This window comes from Chiloscyllium punctatum, chromosome 25 (genome assembly GCF_047496795.1).
Source record: "Chiloscyllium punctatum isolate Juve2018m chromosome 25, sChiPun1.3, whole genome shotgun sequence".
Classification (NCBI taxonomy): Eukaryota; Metazoa; Chordata; class Chondrichthyes; order Orectolobiformes; family Hemiscylliidae; genus Chiloscyllium; species Chiloscyllium punctatum.
Window position 1 is genome coordinate 75,836,139 of NC_092763.1, and position 18,662 is coordinate 75,854,800.

An 18,662-nucleotide genomic window follows, 5' to 3' on the forward strand; every position below is an offset into this window, starting at 1 on the left:
TAATGGTTAACCTGTAAAGTTTGAACATTTTAAAGGGTTAATTGTACTCTTATGTCACCTTCCATCACTCAATTGAACCGAGTATAAGAAATAGACTCTTGCTCTTGGCCAGATACTCAAACCATCTAGAAATACAAAGAAAAATATGAAAATACAGTCACACTTCGTTTTAATGGCAGCACGGTGGCTCAGTGGTTAGCATTGCAGCCTCACAGCACCAGGGACCCAGGTTCAATTCCAGCCTCGGGCGACTGTCTGTGTGGTGTTTGTACATTCTCCCTGTGTTTGTGCGGGTTTCCTCTGGATGCTCTGATTTCCTTCTACACTCCAAAGATGTGCAGGTCAGGTGAATTGGCCATCTAAATTGCCCATAGTGTTAGGTACATTAGTCAGAGGGAGCCGGGTCTGGGTGGGTTGCTCTTTGGAGGGTTGTGTGGACTTGTTGGGCCAAAGGGCCTGTTTCCACTCTGTAGGGAATTTAATCTAATTCAGTCATGGGATGTGGGCATCACTGGATAGACCAATGTTTATTGCCCATCCCTAATTGTCAAGAATTAACCACATTGCTGTGGGTCTGGAGTCACATTTAGGCCAGACCAGGTAAGGATAGCAAATTTTCTTCCCCAAGAGTTATTTGTGAACTAATGTTTTTTTCTTAATATGACAATCGACATGGTCTCCAGCTTTTACTGAATTCAGGTTTCACTCAATGCCACAGTGGGATTTGAATTCCCATCCCAGAACATTAGAGTGGGTTTCTCGATTACTAGCCCAATAACAATATCACTATACCACCACCTTCTTCCATTTTGTATATTTAAAGTTGGCTTTGTCTTTTTGCTGGACGTTTTATACATCCCGTCAAATTCCAGATCAAAATTAGTCTCATTTATCTTGTGTAAAATTATGCAATCAAATTCCTTTTTTAGAAAATTAAAGACCAATTTATGAATCAGCACAGAACTGGATCAAGATTACGTAGCAGCAAGAGGAGAAGACTCTGCATTGCAAACTCTCTTTTCACCCTTTATTTTTAACCTTTCTCTGTCGTCAACCTTGACCAGACATCAGGAAACAGGAAGGACTGTGAAATCATTATATTAGTGACCTCAAGATTATAATATGAGAATTTGGGAATGAGAGGGTCAGTGTTCAGATCACATCTCACATTCACAAGCTTCCTACAGTCCATGAACTTGCTACCCTCAAACTGTTTGTCCAGGAAAATAGGTTAGGGCAAACGAACTGATTGCAAATACATCACTAAATTCACTTTTTGGCAAATTGAGCAGCATTGAGAGTTGGCTTAGCTAAAAGTTAGAGTTTGGGATGAGCAATGAACACTGGTCTTTCACCATTTAAATCTTCATTGGCGAACAAAGGACAATATTTCACAGCAATTTCATTTTCAACACGACAGCCACTTTTTTGCTATGGTTCAACTATACGCAGAAGATTAAATCAGTTTATTGTGAAAATAAATAGAAATGGTCTGAAAAGAAACCATTTATTTTTAAGTCAATTGTTTTGTCTTACATGGCTGGAGCATTTTTATATTATACTCTGCTTTAAGTAAGTGGATTCTTGTCTTGTCAACACTGGTGTTTGAAGCCTGATGTTTGTCGTCATCCGTTTTGTGAAGAACATTCAGAGTGTCTGAGTGGTAATCACAGTCATACTGTGAGCTCTTTTTTCAGTCAGCACCTCATTAACTGCTTTACATCCCAAGTTCTCCCCAAAGAATACTCAGCTCTTAACCCATTAAAATAATAACCTGCTATATGGAAAGTAGTACTGTCAAGTAATAACTTACAGCTGTTTGTGTAACTCCAAAAAAAAAGTGACACTCTTCCTCTTCTAGACCGAGCATGCTGCCATTTGTTAAAACGTTTTAATTTCAACATTATCAAATGTGTTTACACTTAAGGTGCCAGTAATGAAGTGTTTACATTACTGGGCTTGTAATTAATAGAGGGAATGTCAACTAAAATCCCAGTTTGAGAATTTGAGTTTAGTTTTAAAATTTAACAAAATATAAAAACTAGTAACAGTAAACAAAAAATGACCTTCAACTATCATAATTCCCCAACCCCTCTAACATTAGGGGGAGATGATAGCTTAGTGGCATTATCGCTGGACTGTCAACCTAAATAACATCTGGGGACCTGGGTTTGAATCCTGCTCATAGCAAACAATGGAATTTGAATTCAATTTTAAAAATCTGGAATTAGGAGTCTAAGGATTACCATGATCTATTGTTGGGAAAACACCCATCAGGAAAAAGTGAGGGCTGGAGATCAGAGTCAAGAGAGTGGTGCTGGAGCAGGTCAGCCAGCATCTGTGGAGGAGAAGAGCTTACGCCTGAAATGTCAATTCTCCTTTTCCTCAGATGCTGCCTGACCTGCTGTGCTTTCTCACTCTTGACACAAAACACCCATCAGGTGCAGTAATGTCCTTTGAGGAAGGAAACTGCCATGCTTACATGGTATGGCCCGCATGAGACTCCAGACCCACAGCAATGTAGTTGACTGTTACCTGCCTTCTGGGTTATTGGGGATAGGTAATAAATTTTGCCTGGTTAGCGACAACCTCATCTTGTGAATGAATATACGGAAAAAAATGTACTTTGGGGGGGAAATGAATATGGTGTTCCAGCTGGCCCTTTACATGGCTACAGACCGCAGCAAAGTGGTAATGCTTTTATTTGCCACTAAATGGCCCACTAACCCAGTCTCTTTATAATTTCTGTTGATGGACTAAACTTAGTGAGTTGCTTTTAAAGACTGACAACACAGAGAGAGAATGGAGTGAATGGCTTCCTTCTCTGCTACAACCATTCAACGAGTCAAATTTTCATTTGAAATGATTGAACTAGAGGACTCTGATTAAAAATTGGGAGCCACCCTTTTAGGGTGGAGAGAGATGTGCAAATTTGTGACTCTCTATAAAATAAAAAGAGGAGTGGGGATGTTGGAGGTCTGAAACAAAGAAAAACAGAAATCGATGGAGAAACTCAACAGGTCTGGCAGCATTGGGAGAGGGAAAATAGAGTTAATGTTTGCATCTAGTGACCCTTCTTCAGGATACAGAAGAAGGGCCACGGGACTCGTGAAACATTAAGTGCTTTCTCTCCACAGATGCTGACAGACCTGTTGCATTTCTATAGCAATTTCTGTTTACGTTTGTGATTTTCCAATTTGGGGCAGAGGAAATGAAGTGATTGAACATTTTTAAAGTTAAAAATCACACCTCACCAGGTTATAGTCCAACAGGTTTATTTGGAAGTACTAGCTTTCAGAGCGCTGCTCCTTCATCAGACAGTTGTCTGACGAAGGAGCAGCGCTCTGAAAGCAATGCTTCCAAATAAACCTGTTGGACTATAACCTGGCGAGGTGTGATTTTTAATTTTGTTCAACCCAGTCCCAACACCGGCTCCTCCACATTGTGAATATTTTTAAGGCAGGGATAGATTGATTCCCTTGTCTAATAAACATTGAATGTTACTAGGAGTAGGTGGGATTGTGGAATTTGAAACACAAACAGATCAGCAGACTCAAGAGGCTGAGTGGCCTACTCCTCATTCACATGTGTAAAAGAAAAATATCTTCTCCGTGCATTTCTTGCCCAAAATCCTAAATCTGTGTCCCCTTTGTCCTTGTATCATCAGCTCAAGGAAATAGGATCTACAGGGAAAAACTATCTCGCACACCTCCATCAAATTTTCTCTCAACCCCATTTATTCAAAGAAGAACAAAACATAACTTCCCAACTTAACCTTCTGATTCAAAAGAAAACCCGATCTAGAGGAGTTTAATTGATAAAAATGTGAGGTATTGCATTTTGGTAAGGCAAATCAGGGCAGGACTTATACACTTAATGGTAAGATCCTGGGGAGTGTTGCTGAACAAAGAGACCTTGGAGTCCAACTTCATAGTTCCTTGAAAGTGGTAGGCAGGTAGACTGGTCGACAGTGATAGGTAGACAGGGTAGTGAAGGCGGAGTTTGGTACGCTTGCTTTTATTGGTCAGTGCATTGAGTATAGGAAGTCATGGTGCGGCTGTACAGGACATTCGTTAGGCCACTTCTGGAATACTGCGTTCAATTCTGGTCTTCTTGCTAGGAAAGATGTTACTAAACTTGAAAGGTTGCAGAAAAGATTCACAAGCATGTTGCCGGGGTTGGAGGTTTGAGCTATAGGGATAAGCTGAGGCTATTTTCCCTGGAGCGTCAGAGGTTGAAGGGTGAACTTACAGAGGTTTTATAAAATCATGAGAGGCATAGATAGGTTAAACAGACAAGGTCTATTCCCCAGGATAGGGGAGTCCAAAACTAGAGGGCATGGGTTGAGGTGAGAGAGGAAAGATATGAAAGGCACCTAGGGAAACTTTTCCATGCAGAGAATGGTGCATGTATGGGATAAGCTGCCAGAGCAAGTGGTAGAGGCTGGTACAATGACAACATTTAAAAGGCATCTGGATAGGTACATGAATAGGAAGGGCTCAGAGGCAAGGGGGCATATAGGATTAGGTTAATGTAGGATATCTGGTCAGCATGGGCAAGTTGGACAGAAGGATCTGTTTCTGTGCTGTACATCTTTATGACTCTATGACACCATCATGGAAACTCGCTTCTGCAGATTCTCAAGGATTTCTGCATTTTTCTTAATTACTGGCTGCTCACATGATGCTTACAATTCAAGAATAATATTTAAGAAGAAATACCATGATCAGTTGAACAAGTTCAAATCATTCATACAATCATAACCAATCTTTGTGTATGATAAAAGTCATTACTTTCTTGATCCCTACAATAGAGTCTGTTTGTCTCAATTCAAACATAATTAGTTTAGAAATAAGAAATGTCAAAAAATCGAGTACAGTAAATCTTAGCGAACAAAGCTGCTGTCGTTAATTAATCAAATAATTGTTTTGACAAGTAACTGGCACAGGAACAATACAAAATTATACACACATCTAATCAGCTTGTTCTTCTAAAGCCAACGTTAGGTCTTAATAACAGTATACCTAAATTGTAAATGTAATTGTTGCTTATGAGTTTGACAACTGACACATATAAAACTGCCAGGGGACTTGTGAATACTAACAAGCTGGATGTCATTCAGTATGACCTGAATACATTACTCTGAACACTGTTAACATTTTCATCAGCCAATTCTGCTGAGAAAGGTGTCCACAGACTCGGGAGAATGCTTAGTTCTGTTTGCCAAAGGGTTAACTCAATGTTTTTGTTTAGTTTGCTGAGGGTTTGTATCCTGGGTTTTGTCGTGATTCTTATCCTGTCTTTAATTAATATTACTGCATAGCTATACAAAAAAAACCTTGCAGCTAAAATAAATTCAACCCACTCATAACTTTAGCAAAAGAGAAAGCAGCTGAGCATTTATTCATTTAATTTAATACTGTATGCAATGTGCAGTTAGAAATAAACAAAATAAACAAGATGACAAACTTGGCTGTTAATCATGACTGAACACCTGAGTAAAGATAGAAAGGACATGTAGTTACATAATGCCTTTCACAACCTCAAAATTCTAAATTGCCGAACAGTCAATGAAGCATTTGACAGATGTTATTATTGTCATGTATGAATGGCAATAGCCAATTGCCACACAGCAAGATCCCACAAACAGTATCAGTGGTCATTTCTGCCTTTTAATAATGCCAATTTGAGGATTAAATATTCAGGATTCAGAGAAGTCAGGTGAGGAGTGATTGGGGTAGAAATGTCCTAGATTCAAATCCCTCTTCTGTTATTTCTAGTTTGTTTAACGCCCAGACTTGCAAAGTGCAGTATGATGGAGAATGAGCCAGTCTCTATTTCTTTTCAGCTCACAGATACCTCCTTGTGGTCAGAACAGGGATTGGCACCAACATCAGTAATGAAGTTAATCACTGATGTGCCATGTTGCATTCTCCCTGAGCAGAAATAGTGATGGGGAGCATTTGGAAACAAATTAAAATCCAGGCTCAGCCATCCTGCAAAAAATGTCTTCTAGCATCGTTTGTAAGTGATTGCATTATTTATGAATGGACCAAATTCATAAATAAACTCAAACACCAAGGTCATAAACTTCAGCTGTGGCGTGCAGCTGTTTTCAGAGCTACATTAGCTGGGTAACAAAGAAAATGAGTTGGTGCCTGCTACTGTAGGTAGAGTGTGATGTCAAACATTCTATTCGACCTACACCACTCAGCCCCCTGAAGTCAGTGCTAATTCAACACTGAACCAATCTCCATGCAATGTTTATGCTCCAGTTACGTTTTCTCTTATCTTTCCTTGAACTTTCTCTGTAGTTCATTCTCTTTCATTAACTTCTCCACTTAACAGCACCTATATAGAATTATATAATTCCCACACTGTGAAAGCAGCCCATTCGGTCCATTGGATCCACAGTGACCCTCTGAAGAGCATCCCACCCAGACCTGCCCTTCACCCTACCCTTTTAATGCTGCATTTCCCATGGCTAATCCACTTAGCCTGAATATCCCTGGATACTATGGGCTATTTAACATATCCAATCCACCCAGCCAATACGACACAATTGACAGATGATCCACCTGTATGATTCAATTTAACCACTTCCTGTCATAGTGAGTTTGGGAGAGATGATGGTACAGTGGTAATGTTATGGGAATCTGGACACATGGAATCAAATCTTCATGCCTTCTGTCAGAGGGTGCTTAATCTGTGGAATACATTGCTGCAGAGGTCAATTTTTTGAGTACATTTAAGACTACTTCATAGCTTCTTGCTTAGGAAGAGGATCAAGGATGATGGGAAGAAGGCAGGAGAGTAGGGTTAAGAAACATATTGGCCAGGATTGAATGGCAGAGAATGACAGAGAAGCTGAATGGCCTAATTCTGCTCCTATGACTTATGGTCTTACCAATAGTGTACAGGGAAATGGGGATAGTGTAGCTGGAAGAAATTGAAATGTTTGATCAGCATTACTGTATCGATGAGCTCAATAGCATACTTCTGTTCCTCAATACATTCTTCATGATCAACTGAGTTCTCCCTTCCCTCAAAGTGACAGACTTATCTATTTATCTTGTATTGACATCACAAGGAGAGGCAGTGGGAGGCTTTATAAAACATCAGTAAGAAAGTAGTGAAGGTGGAAACACAATTACACAATACATCAACTCAGAGCACAAAAAATGAACAGTTTAAGGACTTCTAAACTATAAATTGCCTTTTACAAAAGTTCTGAAATACAATTAAAATACATTCATTAATAGAATACCACTTCATTGAAATAAATATTTCTTACACTCTGGGATACTGTAGCTTAAAGTCCTTAACAATTTGTGATGACGCTTCCAGCATCTACAAAACAAGGCAATGTAGCAAAGATGTACTATTTTTAAAAAGCAGTTAAGAAGTCTATTAATATTGGTAATTATGTCAGAGAGGTTTTACTTTTTTCTATATAGTGGAAATAATGCACTCCTTAAACACATAGAATATATTGGGTCAGTGAAGTTAAACAAAGATGAGAAATATGTCATTTCATAATAGTACTAATGGTGAATGAGTCACAGTTTTGAATTTCATAAGGACTGATCAAAAATCAATGTTACCAAGTGACACCAAAAGGACATGCTTCCATTACAAAACGAAATCAGGTTAACAGGGCTCAAAGGAATAATGGATTTATTCAAGCTAATGTCATCTTTAGCCTACAAATCTAAACATAAACCATCAAAGTACACAGGAAATATGCGTGCAATAAAGCAAAAGAAATTCACGATCCATATCCAAGCACTTTTAGCATCCATCACCGAGCTGTGCAAATATACATATGAATTCATGTGTTCAAGACAAATTACAGCAATTTGAGGGACATGTTTGCCATATATTGAGCCTATCAGCAGATTACAGTAAAAAAAAAGATATGATTACGTTTGTCGGGATGACGAAAGTACAATTTGACAATCTCGTTCAAAATGATTCCCACTTTATCAGCTAGTCTTTCAGATTAACATTGGCAAAGAGTAGGCTTAATGTGCTGTCATAACTGAGATAAAGTTAAGAAATAATTAACAAATGGCATTGAATGCTGAATTTCTTCTGTCATCAATGAATGTGTCAACAAAAGCTATATTGTCCCATAAGTAATTATAATATGGACAGAGAACTCCAACTTAAAAAAATAATATTAATTTGGTCAAAAAGTTGAAGGTTGGCATCAATTATTTACTGCAGTTGAGAGAGAAAAAAACACCATGTTATATATATACAAATATTATTCCTTAAAATTAAACTCAACAGCTGCTCCAACATCTTTGAATTGTCTGGAATTGAGGGCAATTAGGATTCTTTGAAAACCAGAGCTGGCAAAGGTTTTCACTGTTAAAAAGCAGCACATTGACATCACATCTTTTTTCTCAAGTATTTCATTACAGGTGAAAGCCAAGTCAAACCAGGGCAGTATACATTTGATGGTTCGTAACATCACACTGTTCTATTCTACTGAACACTTTCCAAAATGAATAAAAATCAACAGAAATCACAATGCTAAATAATCATGGTGGGTGCTGTCTCGTCCTACCACCCATTAAGTTGTGACACCAATAAATATTGTGTTTTATTAGACTTTACAAAGCATGAGGATTACTTGAGTGGGCAGAACTGCATTAATATTCAAGTAATGACTAATTTTGTTTTGTATATGAGTAGTGGTTATTTATGTCATCTTTGTTTGCAAATCCTCCCATGGCCGTGTCCATCCTTACCGCTTAAAGTATTTTCTAGTCAAATAACCCTCCAAGATCTATGCATTCTTCCTATTTTGATCTCTTGTGCACCCTCTGTTTTAATCTTTGCACCAAAGGTGGCCGTGCCTTCAGTTATCTGGGCCCTAGCTGTGGAATTCACTCTTATCATTTTCTACATCTTGAATATGATCCCTTTAAAATTCTTCTTTAATTCAACTACATTGACCAAGGTTTTGTTATTTGTCCTAATATCTCAAGTGGGAGAAAGTGAGGACTGCAGATACTAGAGATCAGAATAGAAAAGTGTGGTGCTGGAAAAGCACAGCAAGTCAAGCAGCATCCAAGGATAGAAGAATCGATGTTTCGGGCATAAGCTCTTCAACAGGAACGATGGCATTCCTGATAAAGGGCTTATGCCCAAAATGCCGATTCTCCTGCTCCTCAGATGCTGCCTGACCTGCTGTGCTTTTCCTGCGCCACACTTTTTGACTAATACCTCAAGTGGTCCAGTATCACATTTTAAGATTTCACTCATGTGAAATAACTTGAGACACTTGATATTATTTCCCTTCTACATATTGCACACTTTTCGATTGCACACCTCAGGACTCTTAGCTGAAGTTGAATCTAGGATCCAATACCTAGAGGTCCTGGAATCGCTGAAGCTTACAGTACAGAAAATGGCCATTTAGGCCTTGTGTGTGTACCGGCTCCTGAGCTACCCAGCTAGCCACAGTCTCCAGCCTTATCTCCATAACCATCTAAATTTATTACCTTCAAATACAGGTCCAGCTCACTTTAAAAACCTCCCATAGCTTTTGGCCCATCAAGTCTACACCAACCAATTGAAGAGCACCCCACCCAGACCACCTCCACATCTCTGTTATAGACCAGGCCAAATCTCCTCAAAAGGTACCAAGGAGATAGCCTTTTTATTTAATTTACAGGCAAGTATGAGTGCAACAAAGCTAGTCCCTTTTTTTCCTAAAAGCTGTTCCTTGGCTCAAGGAGACTCTGTCCTTGATTTTTTTTCAGAGGGCTAATAAACCAGGCCAGGGTCCAATCAGTCTGGTTTGCTACAGAGATGAAAAGTATTTTGAAAGGCCTTTTGTTTATATGTCAACAGATGAGACTCCAGGCCAAAGTGGTCATGTTTTAGAAGTGGCCTGTATAAAGACAGGGGAGTGATCAGCTCTCTCGCTGAGCTGAGCAGTTTAGTTCAGTCTTGATCTGGTAAGGAGTTCATCAGGGAGCTGCGTAGAAACTCTCTCTCTGTCTTTCTGTCCTTCAACTTCAACCTGTAAGCATGTGTTCCATTTATACTGTTTTTTTTAAAGTGAGTTTGTTATTGGAACTGTTGTGTATATTCAGAACAGCATAATTAAGGCTAGTTGGATCGACTGAGTTCTGTAGGTGTTCTTTATTCTGTTCTTTGTGTTTCATTGCGTAATTTTGTGAATATATTTTTGTCTGTTTTAAAATCTAGTAGTCAATCTAGGTAACTTAATCCGGGTAATTTTCACTGTACACTTACCAAAACAAATTGCAAAGTTATGGTCTGAGGTGCCTGCTTAAGAATGTTTTGAGTGGTCTTGCCTAGTCCATAACATAAGGCACTGTGTTCCAGATGTGATTTTATTGGTCTACCACAAGGCTTTAAGCAAAACACGCTTTATTCTTACAATATAATTAAAATATTTTTTTATATGGTTATAACTTTACTCTGTTGAAATATTTAATAAAATAGTATTTAATTTAACTAAAAATCATCGTAGTAGCAGCAACCCATAAGTGCACCCTTGGCAAAGGCAAATTTAACAAAACAGGTTTTCCTCACATGCTATTCCAACCCAGGAGAAAGGAACTCTGAAGAAAACAATCTAGCAGCAGAGAGAGACCAACCTGTATCTGTCAGCTTCAGCAGCTCACTCCAAATGCCAACTGGAAGTAAAACTAAAACCCTGGGTCAGTGCAAGCCTGACTCTACCCACCCATGCTCCTTTTGTCCAATTAAAAGAACACTGAAGGAAGTCAAAGTTGTTTATCTGCTGCTTCTGAAGCAGATGTCGCATCACTACTGTGGCAACATCTCTCAGCAAGAGGAACAGCACTGAACAAATCTCTCTCAAAGGCACAGTACCATCATACCCCAACCCTGTAACCCTGCATGAGGTTTTTTACCATAGCTAACCCTGTAACCCTGCATGAGGTTTTTTACCATAGCTAACCCTGTAACCCTGCATGAGGTTTTTTACCATAGCTAACCCTGTAACCCTGCATGAGGTTTTTTACCATAGCTAACCCTGTAACCCTGCATGAGGTTTTTTACCATAGCTAACCCACCTAACCATGCACATCCCTTGATACTATGGGCAATTTTTAGCATGGCCAATCCGCCTATATGAACATCTTTGGACTGTGGGAGGAAACTCATGCAGACACAAGGAGAATGTGCAAATTCCACACAGACAGTCGCCAGAAGGTGGAATCAAATCAGAGTCCCTGGCGCTAAGGCAGAAATGGTGGGTGGCACGGTGACAGAGTGGTTAGCACTGCTGCCTCACAGTGCCAGAGACCCGGGTTCATTTCCCACCTCAGGCGACTGTGTGGAGTTTGCACGTTCTCCCCGTGTCTGCATGGGTTTCCTCCGGGTGCTCCGGTTTCCTCCCACAGTCCAAAAGATGTGCAGGTCAGGTGAATTGGCCATGCTAAATTGCCCATAGTGTTAGGTAAGGGGTAAATGTAGGGGTATGGGTGGGTTGCGCTTCAGCGGGGCGGTGTGGACTTGTTGGGCCGAAGGGCCTGTTTCCACACTGTAAGTAATCTAATCTAATCTAAATGTGAACCACTGAGCCACCATGCTGCCCTTCTTTCTTCATTACCCTAAATTGTTCATAATTTTGAATGCTTCAATAAGGTCACCTCTTAATCTTCTCTGGTCCAAGGTGCTAGCGAGATTTAGGGTGGCACAGTGGTTAGCATTGCTGCCTCACAGTTACAGGGACCCAAGTTTAATTCCAGCCTCAGGTGGCTGCGTGCGTGGAGTCATAGGGATGTATAGCATGGAAACAGACCCTTCGGTCCAACCAGATATCCCACCCCAATCAAGTCCCACCTGCTAGCACCAGGCCCATATCCTCCAAACCCTTCCTATTCATATATCCATCCTGATGCCTTTTAAATGTTGCAATTGTACTAGTCTCCACTACCCCCTCTGGCGCCACATACACACCACCCTCTGTGTGAAAACGTTGCCCCTCAAGTCTCTTCTATATCTTTCCACTCGCACCCTAAAGCTATGTCCTCCAGTTCTGGACTCCCCCACCTCAGGGAAAAGACCTTGTCTATTTACCCTATTTATGCTCCTCATGATTTCAGAGTTTGCACATTCTCCCTGTGTCTATGTGGGTTTCCTCCGGGTGCTCCTGCTTCATCCTACAATCTTAGGATGTGCAAGTTAGGTGGATTGGCTATGCTGAATTACCCATCGTGTTCAGGGATGTGTAGGTTAGAGGCGTTAGCCATGGGAACTGCAGGGATAGGGATGGATCTGGGTGGCATGCCTTTGGTAGGGTTGCTGTGGATTTGTTGGGCTGAATGACCTGTTTCCACACTGGTGATCCTATATCAAAATGTTTCGCTTCTTTGATACTTAAAAGGTAAGTTACTGGGGAGTACAGGTCGGCCATTCAACCCCTTGAATCTACTCTGCCATTTAATAGGATCGGTTTTTACTTCAAATTCCACATTCAAATTTACACCCAATACCCTTTCAGTCCCCCAGTGAACAAGAATTGATTCATCTTCCCCTTAAAAATTCTCCACCATATGGAGGTGCTGTGTACCTGATGCAGGAATGAGGCTCTGAAAGCTTGTTTTCAAATGGACTATATCCTGACTGTATCCTGGTGTCATGTGATTTTTGACCACATTTTGAGTCAGAGTTGCAGAGTCCAACAACCCTCTGAAAAAAAAGTCTCCTTATCTCTGTCCCAAAACGGCAATCCCAAATTTTACAAGTGTCTTCTCCAGTGCTAGACTCACTCTAATCTAGAACCTTTGCCACATCCACCTTGCCAATAATGCTCAGGACCTTACACACTTCATAAAGTCACCCCTCCCTCTCCAGTGAAAACCAATAAAAGCCAAAATACTGTGGATGCTAGAAATCTTAATCAAAGGCAATCAGCTGCTAGAAAAACCCAGCAGTATCTGTGGGGTGAGAAACAAAGTTAATGCCTGGTGGGACTCTTCTGTAGTGAAAACAAGCCCAGTCAGTCCAAATCTCCCTCATAAGACAACTTTTTCATTTCATGCAAACTTCTAAAGCTGATTATCACAGAGTTATTCCCGTGCAGGAAGTAGCCATTCTGCCCATCGAGCCTGTACTGGCTCTGTCCCAATATCCTGGCCTTCTGCTGGTACACCATAACTATCCAAACAATCATCCAATGCTCTCTTGGATGTCTTAATTGAACCTGCCTCCACCACATTTCCAGGAATTTGCATTCTACATCTTAACTACTTGCCACATGAAGAACGTTTTGTCTCACATCACCCTTTTCTTTGTTTGCACCTCCTCCATTGCATTCACATGTTTCCAAGTGGACCAAAGCAACAGTGTTAATAATGTGGTCTCACTAATGTCCTGTACAGCTGAAATGTAACATCCTTACTGGTATGTGCAATTTCCCCTGTAATAAAGAATAGGATTCCATGAAACGCCTTAACCACTTGCTTTATCTTGCACATTACACACTTGATCATGCAGTTGTTCTCCATTAATTTTTAAATTCTTCCTTCCAAAGTAAGCAACTTCACTTTTTCTCACATTGTAACTCAATTTATAAATATCTTGCCCACTCGATCTATCCATATAAGTCTTCGACCTCCTAGTTGCTCTTCCCTGCATGCTTGCCAACCTTCAAAGTTAACCATTGTGCCTTCACTCATCATCTAAGCAATTGATATGTACTGTAGAAGGCTGAGATTCCAAACACAGACCCCAATCATTATACTCAGTTGACCAGAAAATCAACTACTCATGCGTACTCTGCCTTCTGAGGGCTAGTTATTTTAAAATTTCTCCTCATAAGTTACCACCTCTTCCATGTGCTTCAACTTTACTCAATAACTTCAGACTTTGTTCAATGCCTTCTGGAAATTCACTTTACGGGGTCACCTATCGAAATGCATGCTACTCCTTCAAAGAACTCCAATGAGCTAGTTAAACATCACTTCCCCTTCACAAAACTAAAATTAACTCTTCCCAACAATCTTGGTTTTTTTTCCCACCAAGTGGCCAGTCCTCTTAATGACCGATTATAACACCTTCTCCATGACAGATAGCAAGCTAAATGACCTCAACAGTCGCAATTTCCTCTAGTAGCAGCTTGAAGTACTCAGGCTCATCATAATTTAAAGTTAAAGACATTCTCAATTCTGAAATGCAAACCAAATGCTATAGAAATTCAGCAGGTCTGGACGCTTCCGAGGAGGGAGAAAGAATTAACCTTGAGAGCCTGATATGACTCTTCTTCATAACTAAAGAGATCAAAACACTATAAGGTATAGGAGTAGAATTAGTTCATTTTGACCCATCAAGTCTGCTCCACCATTCAATCATGGCTGAGATGTTTCTCAAATCCATCTTCCTCCCTTCTCCCTTTAACCTTTGATCCCCTTACTAATCCAGAACCTATCTCTGTCTTAAATACACTCAATGACTTGGCTTCCACTACTGTCTGCAGCAATGAGTTCCACACATTCACCATCCTCTAGCTAAAGAAATTCCTCCACATCTCAGTTTCCAATGGTTGCCCCTTCACTCTGATGCTGTGCCCTCAAGTGCTCGTCTGTCATACTAGGGGAAACATATTTTCTACATACACATGATCGAGGCCTCTCAGTATTCTATAAAATTCAATTAAGTATCTCTTCATCCTTCTAAACTTTACCACGGACAGACCCAAAGTCCTCAACCACTCATCATATGACAAGGTCTTCACCTCAGGATCATTCTTGTGAACCTCCTTTGCACCCCCTCCAAGGACAGCACATCCTTCCTGAAAAATGGGGCCCAAACAGCGCACAATATTCCAAATGCAATTTGACCACAGCCTTAGACAGCCTCTTGTATACCAATGCTTTTGTATTTTAGCCGTCTCAAAATGAATTTGAACTTTGCAGAGATAGCATCTCTGTTTCTCTCCTCATACACGCCACCAGACCCAAAGTTTCTGGAGCACCTTGTTTTTATTTTGGATCTCCAGCACCCACAGCATTCTTTTTATTTGACTCATTCATTCTTATCCTGGCTGCCTGCTTAACAGCCTTGACTCTCTGGTAGCACTTATACCTTCGAATGAAGCCTCAGAATCCACTACTTCATTGAGGTACGATGAGAATGCCGCACAGCTGAATGTGCAACCACTGGAAAAAGATGTTAAGCTGAGGACAACAAAGTCCTCTCCAGTGGGCTTCGAAGATGGTAAGATTCAAACACAAGGCGAGGTTCTTCTGGTATTATAGACACATTATATCCATCAACATCAGCACCAGATCATTTGACAAATTTTTGTAAGGTATCCATGCACGATTTGACTCCACACATTCTCAAGTGAGAATATCAATGGTTCAAAAACAGACCAAAAAAGATTATGAATGAAGATAGAGTTTTCTTTAAAACATTAAAAACAAACACTCAAATTTTTGAACATCAGTTGTTGAGTTCAATGATCACATAATCAGTAAAAATAAAGCACAATACAGAGACAAAATGATGAATTAAAATGAGGATTGATCTGATCAGGATGCACTCATGCTGATCAATAAGCACACTCAAGCACCTGAGCCAGCGTGGTAAAGTACCATTAGGCTGATCTCTAGCATAAAATGGTCAAGTTGTCAAAAAGCAACAAAAAAAACTTGGATTTCTCGGAAATGGATTTATTGGAAAGCTAACCACACTATGTATTCAAAATAGTAAAGGAATGAAGGTGGCAAATATGGACTTACATAACCTAAAGGGCAGCACAGTGGCTCAGCGGTTAGCACTGCTGCCCCGCTGCACCAGCGACCCGGGTTCGATTCCTGCCACGGGCAACTGTCCGAGTGGAGTTTGCACATTTTCCGTGTCTGCGTGGATTTCCTCTGGGTGCTCCGCTTTCCTCCCACAGTCCAAAGATGTGCAGGTCAGGTGAATTGGCTATGCTAAATTGCCCATAGTGTTAGAGGCACTAGTGAGGTGAGGGGTAAACATAGGGTCTAGGTGGGTTACTCTCCGGAGAGTCGGTGTGGACTTGTTGGGCCAAAGGGCCTGTTTCCATACTGTAGGGAATCTACTCTGAAGTAAGATCACACAGAGTTAAAAAGGGTCAATTGAAGCTTAATATCGAACTGTTCATAAAGGAATGGAGAGTTGCAGGGGAGAGGTTCTGGAACCATTTTGGAAACAATTCAAAGTTACGATGGAGAGGAGGGAATTGTACAGCCTGTCTGATCGGGTGAAATGAGATAGTATAAGTGTCCTCTCTCATCCTTAATTGCTTTGAAATCTTGTTTTCATGCACAACTGTAAGCAATGCACTGTTCAGAAACAGTTTGGCTCAACGAGACCATGCCAGTGCTTATACTCTGTACCCACCTTCTCCTACCTTTCTTCACCAAACCCATATCAACACCAGTTCTATCTAAATTCCCTTTAAATGCACTATGTTTCTCACAGGCAGAAGCTGCATGCAGATTGGACATACTTTTAACTTTTACTTAGCCATTTACTGATGAGTTTTAAAACACATTTAACGCTGACCAAGTTCCACCAAAGATTTCAGATGGAATGAAAGTGTATTAAAATATTCCAACTTGCTAACTGATGTTGAGACCAATACAGTAATTTATATCTACCATGCTTTGAAAAACATGAATTACTATCCGCAAATTTCAAGAAATAGTTCTTGTTTAAATTCACAATCTCTAATTCCTCACAACTTACTTTTAAATTTGCAGAATTTGAAAGGTTTTTGAGAAAGCAGGATACATTCACTTTAAACTTTTACCTTGCCTAATGATAAATAAACAACTCATGTCACAAAACTCAGCAGTTTTGGCAGAATAGTGAATAGTTAAAAAGAAGTATCAGCATATGCACTATTTAAGTAGAATTCTAATATATTTTGAAATAGAGAAATGTGCATTAGGGCTACCTGCTAGAAGCTTGTAAGACTGTAAAATGAATAAAGTGGAAAGCATGCGATGCTCCCCACCTCCCTCCCCCCGCCAACCCCCACAGTACATTCAAATCTCTAGCATCCACAGTGCTTTGTTTTTATCGGACACCACCCAGACTTTGACAGAACATTTTAAATAAATTTTATGTCGGAAATGATCAATAAACTGCTTAAAGCCATCTTTATCTGGATGTAGGTTTGCTCGCTGAGTTGGAAGGTTCGGTTTCAGACATTTCGTCACCATATTTGGTAAAATCATCAGTGAGCCTCCGGGTGAAGCACTGGTGGTATGGCCCACTTTTTATTTATGTGTTTAGGTTTCCTTGGATTGGTGATGTCATTTCCTATGGTGACATCATTTCCTGCTCTTTTTCTCAGGGGGTGGTAAATGGGATCCAAGTCAATGTTTGTTGATGGAGTTCCGGTTGGAATGCCATACCTCTAGGAATTCTCTTGCATGTCTGTTTGACTTGTCCTAGGATGGATGTGTTGTCCCAGTCGAAGTGGTGTCCTTCCTCATCTCTATGTAAAAATACTAGTGAGAGTGGGTCATGTCTTTTTGCGGCTAGTTGATGTTCATGTATCCTGTTGACGAGTTTTCTGCCTGTTTGTCCAAGGTAGTCTTTGTTACAGTTCTTGCAAGGTATTTTGTAAATGACATTAATTTTGCTTGTTGTCTGTATGGGGTCCTTCAAGTTAATTAGCTGCTGTTTTAGTGTGTTGGTGGGTTTGTGGGTTACCATGACGCCAAGAGATCTGAGTAGTCTGGCAATCATTCCCGAGATGTCTTTGATGTAGGGGAGAGATGCTAGGGTTTCTGGATGTGTTTTGTCTGCTTGTTTGGGTTTGTTGCTGAGAAATCGGTGGACTGTGTTCATTGGGTACCCATTCTTTTTGAATACACCCTATAGGTGATTTTCCTCTGCTCTGCATAGTTCCTTTGTGCTGCAGTGTGTGGTGACTCTTTGAAATAATGTTCTAATGCAGCTTTGTTTGTGGATGTTGGGATGAATGCTTTTGTAGTTCAGTATTTGGTCATACATGTTGTTTTCCTGTAAACGCTGGTTTGATGTTCCCCATTGGCTGTTCACTCTACTGGTGACATCTAGGAATGGCAGAGTGTTATTGTTTTCTTCCTCTTTAGTGAATTTTATGCCAGTAATAACATTATTGATGGTCTTGGAGGTTTCCTCTAATTTGTTTCATTTGATGATGACAAAGGTGTAATCCACTTAGCGGACCCAAAGTTTGGGTTGGATGGTTGCCAGAGCTGTTTGTTTGAATCTCTGCATTACTGTCTCTGCTAAGAACCATGATATCAGAGATCCCATGGGGGTTCCATTGGTCTGTCTATAGGTTTTGTTGTTGAAGGTGAAGTATGTGGTAAGGCAGAGGTCCACTAGCTTGACGATACTGTCCTTGCTAATGAAATTAATGGTGTTTGGTGTGTGTGTCTTTGGGTCTTCTAATGGTGTAGTCAGTGTTTCTTTGGCCAGATTGATGTTGATGGATGTGAACAGGGCTGTTACATCAAAGGAGACAATTATTTCATCCTCTTCTATCTTTGTGTCTTTGCTGGTCTTCAGGAATTCTTGGGTGGAGTGGATGGAGTGGTGTGAGTCTTCTACTAAATGTATTAGTCGTTGGTGTAGCGCCTTGGCAAATCTGTAGCCAAGTAGCGAGACTATGGGTC